Below are 21,005 nucleotides of genomic sequence, written 5' to 3'. Positions count from 1 at the left end.
CCCGGCGCTCCGCTCGTTGTTGTGAGCGTCGCTCCTCCGCCCTCCGTTGTTGTTGGAGGGCGACTGCCTCCAACTGCCCAGTAGCGTCCTTCACGAGCCTCCTCCACTGAGGCCGATCTTGACACCGCTGGTACCAGTCATCGGCAAGTCCACTCAGCTCCACGTCCTCCTGTACCACATCACTCCATCTCTTCTCCAGCCCGTGCCGCGCCCGTCTAGCCCCCTCGATCCGGCCGAACAAAAGCTGTTTAGGCATGCGGTGGCTGGGCATGCGGGCTACATGACCCATCCAACGCAGCCTTGCCTGCCGGAGGAGCTCACTGATGGGACTTTGCCCAGATCTTTCAAGGATTTGTGAGCTCCTCACACAATCCAGCCTGGTTAAACCCAGGATGGATCGTAGGCAGGCCAGCCTAAATGTTTCCAACCGGCGAAGATGCTCCACCAGGGGGGTCCACGTCTCGCAAGCGTAGAGAAGGGAGGGAATGACCGTGGCCGAGAAGACCTGAAGCTTCGTGCGGAGCGACAGACCAGGTAGCTTCCACACAGCGTTACGCAACCGATGAAAAGATATTGCCGCTCGACTGATTCGGAGTGAGACCTCTGCTGATAGACTGGAGCCGGTCATAAGCACACTGCCCAGGTATGGGAAACTCTCCACTCTCTCCACAACTGCCCCATCACCAATTGGGAGTTGTGGGGGTGGAGTGTCCGATGGTACAAAATACCCAGGCAGGTGCTTAGTTTTGGTGGGGCTGATGGTAAGGCCCCACCTCTTGGTGGCACGCTCCAGTCTCAGCAGCAGCGTCTCCAACTCCTCTTCTGAATGAGCAGCTATTACCAAATCATCGGCATACATAACGTGGTTGACCAATAGGGAGCCATCCCTTGATCGCACCCGGGCGTCGATCAGCCTCCCATTATATCTGTACCAAATGGAAATTCCTCCGGTACAGCTATTGAAGGCTTCACGAACTACGCGGTCAAAATAGATGTTAAATAATGTGGGAGCCAGAGGACATCCCTGTCGCACCCCAAGGTGTACAGGGAAAGGCTCCGACTCCCGGCCACGTAGTTTTATCCTGGCCCGCTCACCATCATGAAGGTCCTTAATGATCGTGAGCAGAGGGTCAGGGACTCCGAAAGCACGAAGAACAACCCAGAGCCCAGTCCTACTGATGGTATCATAGGCCTTGACCAGGTCAATAAAGCAGAGATGTAGGTCTTTTTGGAATTCCCTACACCTCTGCTGTAGCAGACGGACAGAAAATATGGCATCTGTGCAGGACCGCCCTTTCCTGAAACCGCATTGGGGCTCCGCAAGCCTCTCCTCAGCGTGCCTAGCAAGGCGATGTTGAATAATCCTTGCCAGGACCTTACCCGGCACACTGAGGAGTGAGATGCCCCTGTAGTTGTTACAGTCGGTACGGTCCCCCTTCTTAAAGAGAGGAACCACCAGGGCATCCTTCCAGTCCTGCGGAACCCGTCCATTGGTCCAGACTGTTGTTATGATGTCATATAGGGCAGTCTGTGCACAAACGCCACCCTCCCTCAGCATTTCGCTTGGGAGATCATCTCTGCCCGATGCCTTCCCTGGTCTCAGACTCCGGATCGCCCTCAGTACTTCCTCAACAGCTGGCACCTCAGCCAGCCACTCACAGGGGGTGACCTCTTCCAATATTTGAGGCACCGCAGCCTCAGCAGGGTTATCACCACTTTGTGCCATGATGTTTTCCTGGCTGAGAGAATTTCCCTCCCCCAGGACTTCACAGAAATGCTCAGCAAATCTGCAAACCTGTTCCTGGGGGTCGGAGATTGGATCACCGTTTTTTCCTCTAATGATGGTAATAGGTGTGGCGCTGCAGGTTACTTTTTTGATGGAGTTAAATAGTGATTTGTGATCACGGGCCACTGAGGCAGACTCCATCTCCTCAGCAACCTGCGACCACCACCCATCCTTACAGCGCCTTACGGCTCTCCGAACTTCCGAGCGAAGGCTGCGGTAAACCTCCTCATTCTCTGACGTGGGATGCTGTAGGCGATGAGAGTGGGCCTGACGCTTTTTCTCAATTAACCTGAACACCTCCTCTGTCAGCCAGGGTTTCTGGGGAGGTCTGGACCGCGTACCCAAAGCAGCCATTGCAGCTGCATGAGTCACAGTCTTAAACCTCGCCCATTTCCCCTCGACATCAGGTGGAGTGGGGGACGATGCCAACCCCAGCCGCAAGCGATGATGAAATTCTCGCTTGCAACTTTCATCAGCTAACTGAGACCAGGCCACTTTTGGTTGGAATGGGATCCTGGGTGTACACCCACCACCAGAGTGGAAGAAAGGCAGGCGCATCTTACAGATGACTAGTCGATGGTCAGAGGACAGATCAGCTCCACGGTAGGTCCTGGTGTCAAGGACATGGGTTCGCATCCGCTGGTCCGTCACTATGTAGTCCAGCAGATGTTCTTGCTTGGACCCGGCATGTATCCATGATGTTGTGTGGATGCGCCGATGCCGGAAGAGCGTGTTGGTAATTACAAGCCCATGGGCTGCACAAAAATCTAGCAGCCTCCTACCGTTATTATTGAGCTGATCTGGCCCATGCCTTCCAATCACTCCAGACCAGGTACCAGCATCATGACCAACTCGGGCATTGAAGTCACCCAACAAGATGACTCTGTCCCGAGTGGCCACTTTAGCCAGCACCTGTGACAGGAGGTCATAGAAAGCGTCTGACTCATCGGCTTTGCCTGCATCCCTCCACGGATGTTCGTCTTCGGTGGGGGCATAAGTAACCACGACCACCACTCCTCGCCTCTGGTTGATGGGAAGGCGAGCCCAAAGTATCCTGGGGCTTACAGCTTCCCACACCTCACCGCCACGCTCCCACGCCCCCTTCATTCTTTTGTTCAGAAGAAGAGCCACACCCTGTTGTTTGGCAGTCTCCTGCCCCGAGTAGAGGACTGTCCACCCCTCATGGTGGCAGGAGCCAGAACCGGTCCACCGGACCTCCTGAATGCCACAGAGATCCAGGCGGTACCGGTCCAGCTCCCGACAGAGGAGTGGCAGCCTCTCCTCCGCAGTGAGCGTTCGAACATTCCACGTGGCCATCCGCAATGGTTTTTTGTTGTTTCTGGAGGAGCCCCGAGGGTGAAAATTCAATCTCCTGGCTCCGCCAAATGGGGTTTGGCCAGGAGACGTCATAAAAGCCTGACCCCCCGGGGCCTCCGGCACAAGCTTATTTGTTACAGGTTTATGTTTAATTCGTGGTTTAGTGGTGGTTAATTGAAGGTGGAGGGGTTACCAGCCCCTCACACCCGTCCAGAGCCCCCGTTTAGCCACTGTGGTGGTCACAGACGCCATGAGGGGAGAGGCCAATGGGCATTGGCCCTCCCCCCACAGCACTGTCCACGACAGTGTTGCCCGTCCGGCACCGCGAGGAGGTAGGTTGTTTTGCCGGACAAACACATACACACACACCTACACACACACACCTACACATACACACACACACCTACCACACACACACACCTACACACACAAACCTACAACAAAGATCTACCGCAGCCTTTCAACATTTGGCTTTTCATATGGAGGTCCCTGACATTCTCCGGTTTAAGGTACAGATGGATTCCATTTCCGTTCCAGATACCACCATAAACATTTTTATATTTTAATATTTAAATATTACGTACATATATGGGGGGGGTGGGCGGGGGCGGGGCAATGGGGGTCAGAATCCATTGTTTTAAAATACAGCGCTGTGGAGATGGGAAAGAGTATCTTATAGCAAGAGTATCTTAACAAAAGTATCTTAACAAGAGTATATTTCACTCGGGAGCATACGGTAAAAATCACGACGATTTCATACAGTGCCATATCATGGCGAAGCCATTCCAGGCGAAATCAATTCTCCACGCATCACTCAACACGCACAGTAGCGCACGTCTAGCGGGCACAACGGCGCCACGTTGTGACGAGAACACCTCGGAGCCGATGCGGCAGTCACTTGTCGTCGATGGGGCAGTCGCTTGTTGCCGTCATCGTTGGACGCTCTGCACGCGGCTCTGGTGCAGCGTTTCTCCCCGCCACCTACACAGCCCTGAGCCCCCCCCCCCCCCCCCCGCGGCTTTGCACTGCCACCCACCCCGGTGTCGTGCCCAACCCAAAGTGCCCCCACCACCCACCCACCCACCCCCTTTGAACCCTCCTCACTCAATCCCATGGCTGGCACGCGGCGTGTTCCTTGACCATGCCCTCACTCGCTCTCTCTCTCTCTCGTTGGGCTAAGCCCTTTCTCAGACGTGAACAGCGCCTTGAGACAAAGTCAGTGGGGTTGGGCTGTTGAACGCATAATCCACTCGCTGCTGGTGTCCAGACTGCGTCTCACCAAAGCCACGGCATTAAAAGCCACTGCGCAAAGTGGCAGAGCCTCGTGTGCAGTTGTCTTGGAGACGGACTGCGCATTGGCGAGGGTGATGATGGCAGTGCGGACCACAGATTGTGAAAGTAATTTTTTTTGTATTTGTTGTCGTCGGGGCACCAGTGTGTTGGTGTTGACATTCCCTACGGTTCGCTGTTTTGGGGAGAGGAGACTACAATCACGCTGCTTACCATCAGTAGAGTTAGCCCAGCACGTGACCTTGCCATCGCCGTCTTCGTGACCTTGTATTTTATCTGCAAGCACGCCGTTAGGGAAAAAAAGGGACTCAGAATTCCAGAGGAAATGTATTTTTGGTCACAGTTTGTTAAAAAATTCGCTTTCAGTGTTTTTCAGTGAACTAATTGCACAGGTTGGCCAGTGAGCCTTCCCTGCCCAATCAACATTTTTATTCTTATCATTAAAAATGTTTATAAAAGTAAGCGAGCTTGGGCCGGATGACACATCGCAAGAGGTAATTGATGGTCAAAAATAATAATAATAATGGAGCGGCCGCCAAGGAATAGAATTGGTCTGAGAGGATTTGCCCCGCAAGGAGATGGAGCGATGAAATCGGCTCATGTACAGGTGCTGGGTGAATTGCAAAAATCGCAGGTTCATTCGAGGTGATGACAGCGTAGGGAGGCCTTCATCCAGTCGTGGATTGATCATGGCTGTAGATATCCTGACCAATCTCACTTTTGCTGACAGTTGGAATATGTTCTCTCACTGATGTTCTCCTCCTTCCATGTCAGCCACATTGCAGTTCCTGGCACGAATTTTCACTTGGTACACTCATACTTTTTTGTTGCACACAATGGCTTTTTACCAAGGTACAACATCTTTCTTTGCAAAAGGAACGACTGCTTGGTAGTTTCAAATGTGGCCCGCATGTGGCAATGTTTATAGGTTTCTGGCCTTGTGTTGGTGCTGGCCATCATTGAGTCAGTCCATGTGTCACGGTCGTTGCTTAGGGAAAGAAAAAACACCCTGGTGTTGGTTATAATTTATAATAAATTGTAAAACCCTGTAGGGAAAGGTCACAGAGTCATATTTCAACCTTTCATTTTGGCTTATTAATCCACCGCAGTCTTCGCACACAACTGCTGGTGTCACAAACATTGCGTCGATACGCTCAGTGTGCAACCTGAGACTCGTAAAGTGAATTTCACAGTCGTTCAAAACGTCGTCGTCATCGTCATCGTCGTCGTTCTCATTATGAGCCATGGTCTTGCCACGGCTCCCCACACTTTTGCCATCTGTCATGATTTTGCGATGCTGGAGTGCATCTGGTTCCTTCTCGTGAGCCGATCTAAAAGCTAAACTGTTTTTTTATTTTACCAGGTCAGGCCCCCGCTCAGCGTTATATAGCTCTTTTTCAGAAGCGACCTGGCCACAAATGAAAGCTCAAAACAGTGGCTCATCATGTGCAACTTTATAGCAGTCAAATACTCTAAACGCACGTTTCTAAATGTCGAGGGAAAAACCGGAGGACCCGGATAAAAATCCACACCACCACGGGGAGAGAGAACGCAATCTCCAAATATACAACAGGTGTCAGGGTCGAGATCGAACCCACAACCTCCTGTATATTAGGCGAGGTAGTTAACATCTCACCACCGTGGCACCCATCACTGCATCTCCACGGTTTTGGTGTTCTTGGGCGCGTGCTGTTTCTTGGTTGCCGTTCCATCACCAGTCCCGTCTATTGGTCATAATCTCCAGCGAAGTGTCCTGTACGAAACCCACTTACCTTTTCTAATTGGACCCCACCTCCAATTAACACGGTTGGCAACGTACGGTGCGAAAGAAGTTCGGCATGCATGCATACATTCAATGATGTCTCTGATTTGTACGTTTCGGTAGTTCTGTTTAACCATCTGGGCTAATGCTTGTAAAAAAAAAATCTTCGAATGAATGGTTGGATGAACGGGCATGCAGATGTACGAAGATATGAGGTCAATGACCCTCGGTGGATTGGCAGGACTAGAAATAGACTCCATGGCATTGTAACGGCAAACAGGTGTCTGGCCACGCTGGGCTACACAGAACAATTTTTAGCATCGGGCACTGAGCAGGCGACACTTGTGTTACATTTCCCTCAATATCGTGCCGCTCGTTCAGCGAGCCCTTCTAGAACCGGCAAATGAGATGGGAAGTTTGTACTGTTGGTGCTTTTGCATCGCAAAGCACCGACGGTACAAACAGCCATGAGGGATGGTCTCCACATTTTTGTAAATCATCATGCTCGACATTAATCATCACCAACAGCCACGATCAACACACGCTGTTGGATGAAGGCCTCCGCGAGTCATCACCGACTGCCGTTACCCTGCGATGTAATAATCTATATAGCATCTGCACACGAGCTGATTTAATCCCTTTATTTCCCCCGGAGGATGTTCCATTGCTTGGATTTAATAGAAGAGTTTTTTTTTTTTCCTCACGAAGGCCATTCTGTGTCTCACTGCTCTGTGTGAAGAGGTCATTGGGCGGATTGTTCGATTCATCTTATTGCGGAGTGCCATTGCGTGCGGCATAAAAAGTTAAAAACAAACTGCGTATTCAATTAAAACTGCGCAGTCCAAGTTATTCAGAGTGAAAGCTTAGGGTGCAGTTCAGTTCTCCGGTCTATTTCTGTATACATTTATGTTGAACTTCTTTCACACCGTACATAGCCAACCGTGCTAAAAAAAATACTCGTGTTATTTTAAATTGTCAAAGAGACGCAGTACCCATGAATAATTGGATGTCTTTATTTACATACACTGTGTTAAAATTATACATGGCATGACATCGCTATGAGTGCATTACATTTGCATTAACGAAAGGATGTTGCGTCAAATGTGCGAATTTAGTAATTTATTTCCAGCTATCCTGTGTCACATCTGCTAACAACCACACAAAACATCATGCACGTGTTTACTAAAATTACAATGAAGTCATTGCAAAAAGAGAGTGCTGGAAGGTTCGCTTTTTTTTTTACTCCAAATGTGTATTATTCTATAATTGTGCCCAGCCACAACATATAAACATGACCACGAACATCAAATAAGGCTCGTTGGCTTCAGATCTTGGATAGGGCACGTAGCTTAAGTTCATACGCGTAACCATAATGAATCCAGCACTGCTCTGAGTGTGCTGTTGCCTGCCTCGCATTAATAGACCCTGTGTGCCTTGCCTTTCTTTGGTTGATCCTGTTTCAGGTTGATTTCATGTAACCAGGGAGAGAACTCGAGAGAGACCAGGATAAGGAGTCTCATTTGCAATACTGACCTGGGTCACCGAAACAAAAACAACAGCAAAACAAATAAATTACCGAAGCAAAGAGAACGGAGCACAAAACCGACTGCGCATGTGCTTTGAGTTTGAATTTTGAATCAAAGTGTCATTCGTGCGAGGAATCGCAAGGCTGCACAATTCACAAAAATGGAGGCGCGTACATTCAGATAATTTCGGCCAATTAAATGATGAGTATTTATATTTGTGGGAGGCATTGAAAGCACCTGGAGAAAACCCACGTGTACATGGGACAACACTTCCCAATACACATATGGTACAAGGTGATATTCGTCCACATTTGCTGTACTGCCTTCTCCTGGGCGAGTCACAGTGGCTCCTGGACGCTCAGAGTTTCCGTGATCCACAAACCCTCGCTGCCTCCACGACGCTGGATTACAAGTCACGTGTAGTGCCGGATGAAACTCGTGCAGGGCCTGTAGCATATGTTATAAAGGGGCCCTAAATAATACAAAAAATGTAAACTCAGATGTTTTACTTGCACAGTAAGGTAATTGTACATTTTCATTTGCCATACAGCCAGATAATAAGACAAATCGCTAACCTTGAACACCCAGTCGTTCATAAAAGTTGAAGGCAGTATAGTACTATAGTAATAGAGCAAGTGCAGAATCACTGAACCGGAATTGATAGCTTGAAAGCGTTTAGGGGCGGGGTCTTTGAAAGTGCGGGCCCGTTGCATATGTAGCCACTTGTGCTACGAGGATAATCCGGCACTGGTCACGTGCACAGCCACAACCGCCCCACCGCTTTGTTAGACACACAAGTGTATAACGATTATTATTTATAATCACGGACACCTACATTTTTTTTTTATATATTCATAGACAGAGAGAAAATATAATGATGCTTTACTGGATCTAATTTGATGGTAATATTAGAGGCACCTAAGTGGTTTCCTCTGACATGAATGTTAATGTTGCTAACACACACACACCGAAATGTACCAATGTATAATACCCAAATTCATCCAGTCAATTCTGGTGAGTTAATGTGGGTAGATATTGCTCGGTATATTTAGCATTTGCAGGCGTGTAAGGTTCAGAGTTGCTCATTAATATATTTCCATTGGCACATCATTTTCTGAAAGCTGGCCTGTGTACATTCCTCCTGCAAAGCATTACTATCAAACAGTCTAGAATTTCCCTGGACTTCCAATTGCTTTTCGCAGTCAAGCCTAAGTAAATCGAACTGGGAATCTCATGCTCAGCATGAGATGGGGTATTTTTGTTCGCTCGCTTTATTTCAGACACGGCGAGGCTTTAACTGGAGCTGATCGAGCACCTGGCGCCTGGCGCAAGTGAGCGTGGAAACGTGAGCGCCGATCTTACAGGTGCCGAGAGAGAGAGAGAGAAAATGTTGGACGGCAACGGAAAATGATGAAGGGGAGCATTTCGAACTGGTCGGCACGTCGTACAATGGGAAATGTAAAACTGTAGATTGTATAATGGCCTGTCTCACAGCGTTGACGGCCAAGAATCGCTAATCTATTGTGTTTTTTATTAGGATCCTGCTAGTCTGCTGCGTTATGCGCAGATGCTCGAGCGTAAACGCCCAAATGGCGAGGCTGTGTTTGAGAAGCCTGCGTGATCTCCACGCGGTGATTTTTCCAGATATTGAGGTAAAGTCGGTGCTCGAGTGAGCAATATGGCAGATTTTTTTCTGTTGCTCCGGTGGCTCTGGGCCGGTGATGAACATTTCACATTCTCGTAGAAGAAACTGATCTCTCGGAAAAAATATAACCACGTTTTACTTCCCACAGTGGTAGGACTTATTTGCATCATTGTCATCGGTGCTTATTTTAGGAATCCCAAATGCCCTGTGGGATGGCGAAGAGAAGGCAGTTGCAGAAATTACCTTTCAGTTTGTATCCCCTCGTATGCGTGGCTTTTCTCCAGGCACTCTGCTTTTCGCGCACGTGACACTAACCACTCAATCTTGATTTGAAGATTTCGTGACTGCAGGAATCCATGCTCTTTGGTTCTTTCGCTGGCCCCACCCTCTTGCCCGATGCGGCAACCCCCCCTCCCTCCCCCCCTCCCTCCCCTCTCTCGTGGTCAATATAATGCCTCGTGCACAGCAGTCTGATTCTCTCACCTTAGACGGTCGCTTGTTGTTGCGATCGAAACGTCCGTGATCTATAACTTTTTCTACCTTCGTGACTTTACCGAAAGAACCAAAGAGTATACTAACCACTCATTCATGTAATGGGCCAAACGCCCTAAATGCAAGGCTCATTCCAAACGAAACGTCACGTCTCGGATAAAAAATTGGATTGCGAGCATATTTCTTCAGCGCACTGGCAGTGAGCTTCACCGATCGGAGTTGGTGAATCAAAAACTTTTAGAACGTGACAATTTTCACAACGTCTACAAGTTGCAGGGTAGGGTCCCGTTCACCGCTGAATCTAGGAACGCGCAAGCGGTTAGCGTTAATTTTATTTAGAGTCATAGCGTCGTTGTTTTTAAAGAGATTGTACTCGCCGCAGAGAACTGTAGCGACACGAACTGCACTCTATGATAGCTACCGCCAAACTGTGCCGCGTGTCCTTCTCGCTTGACCTGGTGGGAGCCTCGGTAGAAAAATGTACGAATTTGGGCCTAACCCAAAAATAGATCAATCGGCTGAGCCTACCCCAGAAACAGCAACCGAACTCGCACACTCCAAAGCGTTCACCAGGCGCTCCGATGGTGAATGTAGAGAGGACAGGACCTCAAATGCAGCTCGGCACCTCCGATTAGCACGGTTGGCTACGTACGGTGCGAAAGAAGTTCAACATACGTACAGCTCGGCTTAATTTGTGGTGAGGTCGCTTCTGAAAAACAAGCTAATTTACTCGGTGGGCTTTACCTGGTAAGATTTTTTGTTAGTTTTACGTGGATATTTTTAAGTCATTTGTTTACCTTTCGTATACTTTGCACTCCTATCATGTTGTTGTATTGTATGTCTTTGTCACGTTCTGACCCGCCCCAACTAAGATGTCTTTGAAAAAGAGCTTTGGAGCTCATCGGATTCCTCCAGTGTAAATACATAAATATTCTGATTCTGAGTTACCAACCCCACCGGCTTTTGAAGCCAAAAGCATGGATTTTAAACCGCTTGAAAGGAGGAGGCTAATATGCCATAATTTACCATTTCTTAGGGGAATGTGACCTCAGATTCCCCGGGAGAGGGTCTGTCTTGATTCATGTTTTTCTACTGACGAGTTGTGAACTCTGTTGGACCCTTTCCTTGTTCGTCGACGGGGTAGGGGAGCCGCTCAAAGGGTTAACGTTTAGATCGAGAGAGCCTGATGTGGCATCGTCTCACTTTGAAGCCCTCGCAATCGTGAATAATATTCTTGCTTCTTTCTGTAAAGTCACGTAGAAGGGAAATAATAAAAGAATAAAAATAAAACAATAAAATTCTCACGACGTTTCGATTGCAACACAAGCAATCATCATCAGGTGTGAAAACCACAGCAATAATTTTTTTGAAAAAAGTGGCGTTTTTTTTCTTTCATCTGAGGACGTCTGCTTGCGTTGTGGCCGAAACGTCGTGAGAATTGTATTTTATTATGTTTTATTTTTATTATTTTATTATTTCCCTTCTACGTGACTTTACCGAAAGAACCAAGAAGATGAATCCCTGCAGTCACGAAAGCTTTAAATCGAAATTTAAGCTAAACTTTTTATTTTACCAGGTAAGGCACGCTGAGCTCTATAGCTCTTTTTCAGAAGCGATCTGGCCACAAATGATAGCTCAAGAACGTGGCTTATCACGTGCAAAATGTATAGCAGCCAAATGCTCTCAGCGCATGTTGATAAATGATGAGGGAACAACTGGAGGATCCGGAGAAAAATCCACGCGACCACTGTGAAAGAGACGTGCAAACTCCAATTATACAGCAGGCGTCAGGCTGGGAATCGAACCAACGATCTCCAGCATACTCGGTGAGGGCGTTAACATCTTGCCACCGCACCACTCCTCCCTCGGCCAGGCAGGGGAGCGACTGCGCGAGTTCCTGAACCCGCAAATTTGCGCTGCCAACTCGATCGGGCAAAATTGCGACAGGCATCACGAACTTTGCTGTGCACTTGCATGCGTGCCTGCCTGCCTACCTGCTTTAAGTGTTATTTATTTGAATCGTGAAGGTAAAACCGCCGGTAGCCGCATTCAGCGCCGATATTAAGCACACCTGGCATGTGACGTTACAGGCAGTTACACAGACAAAGCGCCGCTGCAAGAATGACCGCACGCCCTGTGAATTGTGGGAGTAGTGTGTGTTTGTATGTATGCAGTGTGCATAACAGAACGCACACTAACACGTTGAACGAAGTGCAGTAATTGTTTGTTTTTTAACCTTGAGTGAGCAACATATAAATAATTAATTTTCACGTCCTCTCTCTGGGTGGAAAGAAGCGTCGGATATTTGAAGAGTCAAATAAATTGGACTAGATGAATAAAGTCAAAGCCTCTGCCTGCTCAATTATGCAGTGGTTCAGCACTTCTTTTAATATTTAGTCCTGAGCTCGTGGTAGTAAGTCCATAATCCCATGGCATGAGCCAGCATATCCATAGGATAGACACTGTTGACTTCAAACCAAGTGGTGCTTATTTTTATCAATAAGGGAGGGATGTAAGTCTGAGTCAACCGATATGGGTTTCAGTAAATGTCCAGCTTCCTATGTTTGATCATAAATGCGGCGACCTGTGTGTTGGTCTGTGTCTTTGTGTTATCGTTAGCCCTATTATTTGACTTACAACAAACCGCCGTTGTGATTCTCAGAAAACATCATGATTACAACGTACTCTAAAAGTCCAAACAATACAAACAACACTCTCAATAACCAAATACAGACATGATGACATAGCGATGACTGAAACATTCTAAAACAGCAAAGTGCATTTAATTGTTTTACCAGGTCACTTCATGCCCTCTTAGCACTGACCCTGATGTGTCCTCTGTGGTCTCACCCCAGTGTGAAAAGATTCTCTCCCAATGAGTCTTGTGTCCACGTATGAGGCTCGCCCCAAAACGTAGCAAGGAAAGTCTCCCATTAGAGGTTAGGGCTTTGGTGTAGAGTGCTGGCACGGTGGTTGGCACACTGCGCTGTGAACCTGCGCACTTGAGTCCTGTCCCATGGCTAACACAATTTTCGAGTGATATTTCAGCTGGTCACCTTAGGCCCTTCGTTTACAAATCCGCACTGAGGTACGGTCAAACAAACACCGTCACTGATCCAGAGTTGGGTTGCCTTCAACTAAACAGTCGATTGGCAAAGGGCTGAAAACAATCATCATTATTATTATTTACATCTGTTGCTATATGTACATACGGGTCATGTGAAGGTGGATTGTTTATTTGATGTATACGTGCTTTTTGGGTTCCTTTTGTGCCTGTTAAAGACATTAACTTTAATGGCAGAGTCAAGGAATGGGTACTATTTAGACGGTTATTTGCATGCGTGGTGGTGTTTTTCGATGTCGATAGAGTTCATACTCCTCGAATTAGCACGGTTGGCTACGTATGGTGCAAAAGAAGTTCAACATACACACATACATATGACACTCCAGAAAGTAAGACGCACCCCAAATTTGACCCTGGTGTCAATAAAGTATTTCCAACGCAACAAAGATAAAGATCCCCCGTACAGACTTAACAGGCTGTTGGGGCAGGTGCGGTTAGTGAGCCCCTATGAAGGCTGGCATGAAACACGAGGGTGGGTTTCCAGCACCACTCCCTGCCGCTTTGCCCCCCCAGTGGCGATGTTTACACACTGCACCAGGTACTCATTTAAGGCTGAGTCGACCTAGGGGAGACCCATGACCGGTTTAATAATTGACACCTAGTGTTGGCCGTGAGCGGGAATCGAACTCGGGTCGCAGGGTTGTAGCGCAGCGCGCTAACCGCTACACTACCGCTCCCCCAACACAAATGCATTGACACCCGGCAAACATGCACCTATAACGTTTTTTCTAATGAAGGGAAAAAAAGTGTGTTATAATCCCCAGAATTCGGTGTATATGTAATTGTATATATATATACGATTATGCTTGTCGCTGTAACTCATTCAGAATAGCGATACATTCAGGATTTTCATCGCGTCTTGGGCTTTAACAGGCAGTGTAATAACAGTGACTTTCTCACATTTTAGTTTTGTTCAAATTGCATACATTGATCGTGTTGTTGGCAATCATTGCGCGTGTCGGTAAACTTAACTCATTTTTACACCCGTGTAAAAACTTCTCCTGAACACGGAACTCGGGTAATGCCTCTTTATTTCTGTGGACTTCGTTTTGTATGATTTAAGGGGCCGCACACAGCAGCCTCATTAGAATTACGAAGTCATTGAGACTCTTCACTGAAACGTTTTTCTTTTACGCTCACAGCACATTTACAGTAAAGCAAGCGTCTTTGTTGGTGGCGTTTTCATTGAGCCGTTAAGGGTATTTTTCGTGACCGCTATAAACTGTAAAAGAGTTATTAATGAGGTTGCTTGAGAGTCTGTGTGAATGGGCGCCTTGCTGTGGCAATGAGCTCGCTTATTGGGTGATTTCTTTCAGAAATTATGCGTTTTGGCTCTGTTGTATTTGGCGCTGAGAAATGGTGAATGAGCAGGCGACGAGGCTTTTATTTCCGTCCGCGTTCTGTCACGCACCGTGCCCAAGACCCAAACAAACAGCTCTGCAATAAAAACGCAGTCGCTCATGGCCATCGTCCAAATTGGCACCAGCAAATGCAATTGACATTTGGAAACTTTGCACCGAGTGTCACAACAAGGCCATTCACACTAGGTAAATGCGAAGTTGGAAAACTGGATAAAAGTGTCTCCCTGCTTAAATGGAGTGAGTAGTGGAGCCGAAATGGTGGTGGGGTGAGTCTATAAGATGGATAATGTTGTCAAAGGTAAAGGTGGAGCCTTGCAGTTGCTTGTGGCGGGATGTTAACTACCTCGCCTGGTATACAGGAGGGTCGTGGGTTCGACCCTGACGTCTGTATATTTGGAGTTTGCGTGTCTCTCTCCTCATGGTCACGTGGATTCTTCTCTGGGTCCTCCAGTTTTTCCCTCCAAGTTTAGAAACGTGCGCTTAGAGTATTTGGCTGCTATAATTTTCCACACGATAAGCCAATTTGTTGAGCTATCATTGTGGCCAGGTCGTTTCTGAAAAAGACCTTATAGCTCAGTGGGCTTTACGTGGTAAAATAAAACTTGTTTCTAGTTCATAAAAATATATGCATAGTTTGTTTATGCCACTGTTGGCAGAAGGGACGCCACTAGAGAGCCCCTCAAGAGGGTATGTTGGCCTACTCTTCCACTCTAGGTGGGAGAATGCACACTTTATCCCACCGCACCCAACCTGATGATTGGCTGTGTTGACAATTTAAGTATCAGTCTTCGTGAGTGTAGCTCCAAGATAGTGTCTATTTAATGCATCTTTTAAAGTATGATTTTATTTCTTAAGATTCCACTGAAGAATAAACAAAAAAATTCTGGATTGTCTCTGCTGTCTGACCACCATCTATCCTGATTGGCTGGGAGGAAATTGTATAATGGTGACCCTTATTAAAACAAGAGGGAGAGTAATTAACGTGGAATTCTTAGCGTGGATATGGTGTGCACTCAGAACCAAAGCTGGTTTAACTTTGGGGGAGATGATTAAATTCAGTCGCTGGAGCTGCTATTTCGCCATCGCTTGCCCTGCCTGCTGGGCATGTTTGTTGACCACAAATTTAATCCATGTGCCCTGCTCAAGAGAGGTGGCGTGTGGGAAGGGGGGAGTGGTGACAGAGGATTCAGGAGAGCAATATGAATGCAGACGTGGGGAAATGAAAAGCGAATAATTCCGCGAGGACTTATTGAGAGCGAAAGAGGCATCTATAGTGGGAGAAACATTGAGGCGGCAAGAGGGAAGGGGATGGGATATGGAGAGGGTGTGCGACGAGGGTAGGAGAGGTGATGAGAGGGAGATTGAATTCTAAAAAAAGAATTGAGAGCGAGTGAGATAAATAATGGGAAGTTGAGCAGCGGTTTGGCAATCTGGCGCTCTCTTAAATGTTGGCACTCGCAGTGTGAATGGCAGGCATCGTGGAATTTCTAAAAGGCAATTTTTATTGTATTTTTAAGCCGACCAAGCCACAAATTGAAACTTTCTGCAGACAGAATTACCAAAAAGAAAACGGCACCAGGATTAAACTGTCATATTGTGATGTTGGCCAGATATGCTCTGGATTAAGCGAACGCAATTTTCTGTTCGCGATCATCCCATATCTATTCCAGGCTGACTTTAAGCAATCGGAGAAGTAGCCAGCATCCAGCGCACCAGCATGCAGCGATGCGTTATTTTTTCGTGAAATTGCCAACCATACACACATTGGTGATACGATGTTGTTTTCCTGACTCGTGTCTTTATTTTTTTTCACCAGTCTTCTTCAATCTCACAGTCAAGGTTGTGGACAGCACCGCACACGAAACAAAGAAAAACCGAAATCCACGCAGCGTAATTTGTGAATGCATAAATATCGTGTTGCGTGACTTTTAATGGTTAAAAATATATAGTTTGGTTCTGACATTTTTAGATTTGGCCTCAGTGCATTGTCAATGCGTTTTCCCCTTTTTTTTCCACAACTAAACTATAAAAACATTTTTATTTTACCAGGTAAAGCCTACTCAGCTGTATAGCTCTTTCAGAAGCGACCTGGCCACAAATGATACCTTATTATGCAGGAAATTACAGCAGCCAAATACTCTAAACGCACGTTGATTATGACTTTGGAGGAAAAAACCGGAGGACCCGGAGAAAAATCCACGTGATCACAAGGAGAACGTGCTAATGCGAAATATACAGCAGGCGTCAGGGTCGGCATCGAACCCCGACCTCCTGCATACCAGGCGAGGTAGATAACATCTCCGAGCCACCGCAGAGGCCAAACGTCCGGGGGTCTACGTGTGCTATCTCACGAAGTCAACCACGAGTGGCAAGTAAAGCGCCATGGGGCCTTTTTCATTGGAATCGTGGCCCTGTGATTAATTGGCCTCCGTTGTTAATGATGCAAAGAACATTAATGAGAGTTTATAATGAGGAATTATATATTTTTCTTTTTGCCATTTGGTGATAATGTTGTAATTGCGTTGACAGTAGACAACATGTTTTATTCTCTCTCGACCTTTTGGTTTTGCATGGAACTCATTATGGGGGTTTAAGTTCTGGCAGTTGGATAAATTAAAAACACAAATTTTTAAACGAACCGATCTTTATCAGCCACCACTCGACCAAATTAGTAAATAATGCGTCCACATTTGTGGCCGTTGAAAGTTGTGTTTTAACGAGCACTGATTATTTTGAAACTGATCCGTATTCCCTAATCGTGTAATAGAATAAGTGCATTGAATTTATTACAAAAATTGATAAGTTCAAAAGAATAAAGTGCACATCTGTGCATTTTTAATAACCCATTTTCAAGTCATTACCTGCATTCCACACACACCAATACGACGTATATTGTATCCCACGTACATCATTATATACCGCGACGGCAAGCACCGTTGGCGACAACCTAATAAGGCTTTTGCGAGTCATTGTGCCACCACTCCAAAGACAAAGGTTCCCCATGTAGCCTTAAAAGACTTGGGGCAAGTACTATTAGTGAGCACCTCTATGGAGGCCAGCATGGCAAACGGTCAAGTGGGTGGCCAGCACCGCGTCCAGCCGCCTTTGTCTCCCCTAATGCTGATGTTTACACAAAGCACAGGTACTTGTCTCCCCTAATGCTGATGTTTACACAAAGCACAGGTACTTGTCTCCCCTAATGCTGATGTTTACACAAAGCACAGGTACTTGTTTATGGCTGAATTGTCCAGGTGGAGGTCCAGAACCTGGTTGTGGCACTTTGCTATGAGCCCGGCGACCCGAGTTCGATTCCAGCTCACGACCAACACCGGTGATGAGCATCTAAACTTGTCCTGGGTCTCTGTCGTTCGATTCAACCTTAATGAGCACCTAGTGTGGTGCATAAACATTGGCACGGGGGAGACAAAGGCAGGCTGGCATAGTGCTGGCCAAACAACCCACAATTTTGCGCGTTTGCCAGCCTTAGTAATGGTCGCTATCCCGTGTATTTCTATTATCTGAAGCATTTTTCTTTATTTTTCACATTTTACGTTTCCTTGCATCGGCAATCTTGTTGAATAAAAAAAAATACGCAGTTATAAAACGCGATTGAGAAGACATGATATTTTTGACAGTTTGTTTTGTGTCAGCGTTGGTGGAGTGCTGTGCGCACTGTGCTATGAGCCCAGCCACCTGAGTTTGATTCCAAACTACACGGCTAACATCAGTGGCCAGTGATATCTGAACCGATCCTGGTTCTCACTTTCACCAACCCACACTGACCAGTATGGTGAAGTATAGTCACCCCCCCCCCACTCCCGACATAAGAGTGCGGGAACGCCTTCATCCAGTAGTAGATTAATAGAGAGGTGTAAATGATTGTAACTACTCTTTAAATTGTTTGGATGACTTTCTAAGATGCCATTCGCCTTTGTTTCGGCTGTGCCTAAGTGAATATATGTTGTCATGAATTAATTTGTTTGTGTGTCGAGTTTGCCGTGTATGTACTGGTACAAATGTAGAACACGGGGAACTCACGTTGCCAGGTGTACGTGTGGCCTTGTGTAGAACGTGTGGCGAATAAATATAACGCCACGGCTCTCTAAAGACGGTCCGTCCACCCACCCATCCACCCACTCATCCACCCACCCACTCACTCATCCACCCACCCACCCACTCATCCACCCACCCACCCACTCACTCACCCACTCACTCACCCACTCAACCACTCACTCACCCACTCACCCACTCACCCACCCACTCACCCTCCCACTCACCCACTCACCCTCCCACTCACCCACTCACCCTCCCACTCACCCACTCACCCACCCACCCACCCACTCACCCTCCCACTCACCCACTCACCCACCCACCCACCCACTCATCCACCCACCCACCCACTCATCCACCCACCCACCCACTCATCCACCCACCCACCCACTCATCCACCCACTCATCCACTCATTCACCCACCCACTCACTCACCCACTCACTCACCCACCCACCCACTATAACCTTGGGGTAACATTTCAGGTTTACCAATCTCTCAATCGTAAGGCCAATGGAGGGTGCAAGCCCAGAGATTTGCGAACTAATGGTTTGAGACCCCAAGTAACGAGCGCGAACCGCTGGCAGCTGCTCCTCTGCTATTCCTGCTTTGAAACGTTGGCCAAAATCCGTTGAGCTGGCGCAGCGATGTGCCGTGCTCGGCAAGCAAACCTAACGCTCATGTTTATAGCTGCGCGGCGTTAGTGCCGCGTGCCGCTGCCACACACTAACACTTTGCACATTCGGATATTAAAAATAGCGCATCGTAAGTGTTAAACCTTCAAAAGATGGAAAACGTGTGTGCTCTATGACTAATACATTTCTTTTTTTCACGATTCACCCCACGGCAATGATATTAATTCAGTTGTAGTTGAGAGTAATGGGATCGATTCGTGAATACATTTTTTTTGTTTCACGCTTGCGGGATCACGTTGAACCTATACTGGTATGATCCTATAGAATATATTTTTGTATAAAAACTATAAATATATCAAAAATTTGAATTCTGCTCTGTATCCCTACATGTGAATACAAATGTGTTTTGTCTATCGGCCTATTGACTCTCCACTTCAATGCTGTGCAGCAGCCTTTGTTGAAGAAAGCAAATCCTAGACCAGTTTTAACCTTTTGAGTCTCGTCAGTAGTCGGGTTTATTTAGCAAATAACACATTCATCGTGAGAATTATTTTATTACGTTTTATTTTTATTATTTTATTACTTCCCTTCTACGTGACTTTATCGAAAGAACCAAGAAGAAATAAAACATTTTCACGGGCGGCTTTTGGCAGCAATGAAACAAAGACGGTCACCGCATCGCGCACCTTCAGATGCACTTCTACGGCCGTCTGGAAAGCTCTTCCTTCTGATGTTGGGAAGCTACTGGAGCTGTGCACTTTTAAATAATCGAGATTGAAAATTCATTTCTTTCTCACCGCACCTCCGATGAGCACGGTTGGCTCCTGCACTTTGCGAAAGAAGTTCGAAATACATACATACTTACATGCAAGCAAAATGCTACTGGATAACCACATTTTTCTGACAAGAGCAATCCATTTAAGTTATCTAACCTGGTTAACACGTGTAGCAATATTATATACAAACTCCTTATGCGAGATGAGTTTTTTTTTTATGTGCATCCATACATGGAACTGCAAGTCTCACTGCCATGGTAACGGCTAGGGGGAGTTTAAACTCAGTTGTTTCTTGCACAGGTGAGTCAATGATTGTACGGCGAGTACAGTTATTCATTTTAATCAATTAATTCTACTCTCGCATCTAACCGGTGATGTCGCGCAGCAGTAGAGCAATGCGCTAGCAATCGGAACGTTGTGAGTTCAAATCCTGGCCAGGGGTTCACGTAGCCCATCATCGTTCGGGGGTCGACAATGATGACCATACTAATAGGGGTTTTCCCCTTTTTTCTGGCAACAAAACTGATACCTTTTGCAAGGAATCATGCTTACATTAACCACAATACTTGCAGTCAAATGCGCCTTTTGGCACCTTTTGGCGTCATCTGGTCGAACACCATATGAGACGAGGCTCAAAAGAAAGCTGTCTCTGGTGTGGACCAATCAGTTTCAAAGACAATGCATAAATTATCAGAGTATTTTTTTTTCATTTGACTGCAAGTATTGTGGTTAATGTAAGCATGATTCCTTTCAAAAGGTATCAGTTTTGTTGCCAGAAAAAAGGGGAAAAACTCTATTAGTATATTTCGGTACTCGCAAAGGAGGTCCCATGATGAAGAATGATGACCACTTGGTGAGGAAGTCAACAGTGGCTGTCCTATGGAAAGACTCGTCCCCGCCGTAGGATTGTGGATATTCCTTGCCTGCCTCAGGGCTGTAAACAGCGGACGAGCCCTGCCTCATTGTTCATTGACCGATATCTTCTCTTCCACGATGAGCGATGGTACGATGAGCGATGGTACGATGAGTGGTGACGCTCAAACGTCGCCCAACTCGTCCCGTTGTTTGTGAGCCTGGCCCTGGAATTCCGCGCGTTTCTCAGCGACCGCGTAACAGTCGAGAGCGCCAGGGCAAACACGGGCCGTCTGAAGAAAAAAAACCACAACAACGAGAGCCCGGAAGAGGACAGGAATATTATGGTAACCGATTAGACGTAATTGCGTCGGCGGCTGGCCTAATTAAT

General features: G+C 46.9%; 1 protein-coding gene across 4 annotated transcripts in view; it reads left to right on the top strand.

Moving 5' to 3' along the window:
- LOC133344246 (extracellular sulfatase Sulf-1-like) overlaps positions 1-21,005 on the top strand; it is a 173,126-nt gene that overhangs the window by 72,801 nt on the left and 79,320 nt on the right. For 2 of the 4 annotated variants that reach the window (XM_061554317.1, XM_061554316.1), the window contains exon 3: positions 16,120-16,193. The exons of the other annotated variants lie outside the window; for them this stretch is intronic. The gene's annotated coding sequence lies outside the window, so the exon portion shown is untranslated. The remainder of the gene's footprint in view (positions 1-16,119; positions 16,194-21,005) is intronic. 4 annotated transcript variants of the gene reach the window in all.

Source organism: Lethenteron reissneri, chromosome 19 (assembly GCF_015708825.2).
Source record: "Lethenteron reissneri isolate LAM-NWPU_2019-01 chromosome 19, ASM1570882v1, whole genome shotgun sequence".
Taxonomy (NCBI): Eukaryota; Metazoa; Chordata; class Hyperoartia; order Petromyzontiformes; family Petromyzontidae; genus Lethenteron; species Lethenteron reissneri.
This window is presented reverse-complemented; position numbering and strand designations above follow the sequence as displayed.